The 3,750-nt window shown below is 42.2% G+C and overlaps 1 protein-coding gene across 1 annotated transcript in view; it reads left to right on the plus strand.

Annotated features, from left to right (window-relative positions):
• The window catches only part of LOC102213893 (uncharacterized), a 24,627-nt gene that overhangs the window by 895 nt on the left and 19,982 nt on the right, over positions 1–3,750 (plus strand). The window lies entirely within an intron of this gene.

The raw sequence follows: 3,750 nt of genomic DNA on the forward strand, positions 1-3,750 counted from the left end.
TGTGTGTGTGTGTGTGTGTGTGTGTGTGTGTGTGTGTGTGTGTGTGTGTGTGTGTGTGTGTGTGTGTGTGTGTTTCTGTAAAGGATGAGGAGGCAGAAAGAAAAGCAGTGAGCGAGCTGCACACACACGTCCAGGATTCATAAAGTATTCACATCCCTTCACTTTACACTCACATCTTTTTCAATAAGTCACAGTCAGTGTTTCTTGCTTTTTGCAATTCTATTATTATTATTAATATTATGTAAAAATCAAACACTCCTGTTTGCCATTTAAAAAGTATTCTAAAACTAATTTAGTCTTTTGTAGAAGCTTCTCTAGCAGCAGTGGTAGTTTCCAGTATTTTGGGTAAGAAGTGTATCTTATTCTCCTCGCAGAACCTCAGAACCTTAGTATGAAAGATGAATTCTGTGTCTAAAAACTGAGGCTACTGTAGATGTGCCTTGTAGTCTCTCTGATGGTCAGAAGGAGGTGAAGCCCGTGGCTGCAAAAACACTTCTCTGAAGATCTCCAAAAGTTGATTCTGTTCATCTGGACGTAGCGTTTTGTGGGAGAAATGTTTCGTCAGTCACCCAGGTGACTTCTTCAGTCTCAGCTGACTGCAGGTTTCCCCAAATCTTATAAACAGTACATTTGCACAATGACTGAAACAGCCCACTGAGGAACCCACTGAAACAGCCCACTGAAGGACCAAAGGGTTGGGAGGTTTTGGTCCTTCAGTTCCTTCAGAAACGTTTCTCCCACAAAGCGCTACGTCCAGATGAACAGAATCAACTTTTGGAGATTTGCTTTCCTGGATGGTTGAGAATGCATCAAGACACTTCTCTGAAGACTTTATTCTTTAATCGCCAGGTTTAAGTCTTTGTAAATTCGGGACGACTGTGGAATCAAAAGTTTAATAAATCAGGGTAATGTCATTGGCCAAGCTTAACCTTTAACTTAACACTAAGTTTGACAGCAGGACTGTTAACTATGGCTACGTAAACCTTTAAAATGCTGCCTGTGCTGGGTGCACTGAGGCTCTGGGTGTAACGTCTGGACTTTACCTGTGACGCTGCAGCTGAAGGCACTCCAGTGTTGTCTCTGTGGTACTGAAAGGTGAACCCACTCAGGTCTCTGTGTTTGTGCTGCTGAGACACACCCCTATAGCATGATGATGCCTCCACCGTGCTTAGCTGCATCAGTGGGTTCACTGAGTGATGATCAGTGCCTGGGAGTTTGTGTCTCATCAAATCAACAAATCTCTTTGCACTTTGTCCTTTAAATGCAGTTTGACAAACTCCAAGCAGGCTGTCACGAGTGTTTTACCCACAGTGGCTTCAGTCTCACTGCTGTGCTGAAGCAAAGGCCTGATTTGCAGAGATCAGCTGAGGTCCAGCAGGTTATCTCATCTCTGCAGAGAACGTCTCAGTGCTGTGTGTGTCCTGAAATGAAGCATGCTTTGTTCTTTTCATTCCTATAAATAAGTTATATTTACACATGCAATGCTATGAATGTGTGCTTCACTTAAAGCCATTATGGTGGCGTTTACATGAGAACTTATTCATTATTAATTGGAGGTTTGTAAAACCAGGGAGAAACAAGTGTAACCTTTTCAGAGTTGTTAGTGTGCCTGTAGACTGTTTGGTGGTGTTTTCATTGTTGTTAATAACTTGATTAACAAAATTAATTTGTGGTCTTGTATTTGTCAGTAGCGCGTTCAGGCAGAGAAGCTGTGGTTGGAAATGTGCTGGATTAACTTCAAACAGCCTCATCAGGCACTTCATGCATGGGTCAAGTACAGTTTCAGAGAGCTGCTGGTCTGATGTCTGCTGAAGATGAAGACCTGACACTCCGAGGCTAATCTTTGATTTGATCTGCGAGCCCAGAAAAACGTTTGAGCTGGTTGCACTTCCAGAATCTAGACGTGAGCTGAAGTGCTGTGAATGTTTCACTAAGAGATCTTCTCTTAATCCTGACTATGTAAGAATGTGCACGAGACACCCAGACTACTCAGTTCAGACGGTTATTTTTCACAAGCCTGAGGGGCCATAAAGAGCAAGTAATTAAAACCCAATCTCATTTGCATGAGATCAAATCTGAGCAAATGCTCCTGCGTAAAAGGAGCCATAAAGCCTACACAGGAGAAAGGGAGCCGGGGGACTGTGGCTCAGGTCTCAAGCTTCGTTTTGCTTGGTTTTTTACTCGCTGTTTGATGAAGTTTAAGAAGACGTTCACAGTCTTTACCTGTAGAAAAACTATGTTATGCTGATGCTGACGGGTCTTGATCAACTGTCCATATGTGAGACGTTGGGAGTGAGTACAGATGCATCCCCATTTTAGCAGCACGAAACTAGAAATGAAGATTAAGGAGGGTTAGAAAAGGAATCCAAGGAACAGGCCTGCACTAAATCACGCAATCATGATCGTGATTGCAGGCCATTATTTACAAGATAAAGATCATGTTGCATCAAATATGAAGTGAAAGTAGAAGTTTAGACCATGCATTCATCATCTGTCGATCTACAAATACACCTGCGCACCTAAAGCATCTGTTTTATTATCACACAGCGTTTGGTTTTGAAATCTTTTGTATTTTTTGCTGGTTATTTCAAACAGTCTGTAACTGTAGATTTGGATTTTCACTGTTTTCTTCGTCCCATCTGCGTAACTTTGTGCTGAACATTGGGGGGTTAAGATCTCTGTCTAAATAAATAAATAAATGTGGGTAAATTCCCAGATGATTAAACATGCAACTATTGTGCTGGTAATAACTGAAATGAGCAAAGAAAACCAACAGCCTATTTATGCAAGATAATTCATCATTATACTGGTTGGGTCTGATTATTGGGGGGTCATAACCCCCCCAACCCTCCTGGAAATTACGCCCCTGCTTCCCCCTTGTGACAAAAAAATCAAGTTTGTCATCTGACTTACTGAAGCAGTGAGGGATGAGTCATCCAGCGTTTCTGTTCTGGTCTCCATATTTCCATCAGAACTCTGCACAAAACCTTAAACCATCATTCCAGACAAATGGAGGATTTATTTTATTTCATTTTGCAGAAAGATAAATATTTAATCTTATGTTAATTAACCCCATAATTTCCCTAATTAGTTTTGAGCTCGTTGGCAGCGATCTGAATATAGGTCAGCATGTTTTTCCTTCTTTATGTGCCTCTAATAAACTGACTTCACAGATATGGAGCATCTTATCTGACTCTACAAAGATCTTTTTCTTTTCTTAACCCAAAACCTGCCAACTTCCGTTGGTGACTACTGTATAAGAGGGGGAAAAGAAAATCACTCTCTTAAAAGCTTTCAACACTCTATTATCCACGTAAAGCCTGAATAGCACAAGGACACATTATGAAGAGCGCTCCAGCTCTACAGATCAGCCGTCACTGGGAGTTTTTCTTGGAAAGTGTTCCCGTTTGTCTTGGTGACTGAGCGCTCCTCCTTCCTGCTCGCTGCCTGTTGTAGCAAGAAGCCACATCTCAGTAATTGCTGTCAGCGAGTTAGCCATGTTTTCATTTAGCACCACATCTCCTGGCTGAACGCCTCAATGATCAAAAGGCTCGCCTTCATGCGGAGCTGAACAATCTGCAGCATGAATGTTTTCTGGCTCCTGTTCATCTCAGAACTCTGGAACATACGATTATCTGGGAACGCATGTCGGAGAGGGTTTTCTCCTCGATGCGCTGACGCTGTGGTGCATGTAAACAAACACCTTATCAGATGATGCACAGCACACACACACACACACACACACACACA

This window comes from Pundamilia nyererei, unplaced genomic scaffold, assembly GCF_000239375.1.
Source record: "Pundamilia nyererei isolate P.nyererei 1_Seehausen unplaced genomic scaffold, PunNye1.0 scaffold00216, whole genome shotgun sequence".
NCBI lineage: Eukaryota > Metazoa > Chordata > Actinopteri > Cichliformes > Cichlidae > Pundamilia > Pundamilia nyererei.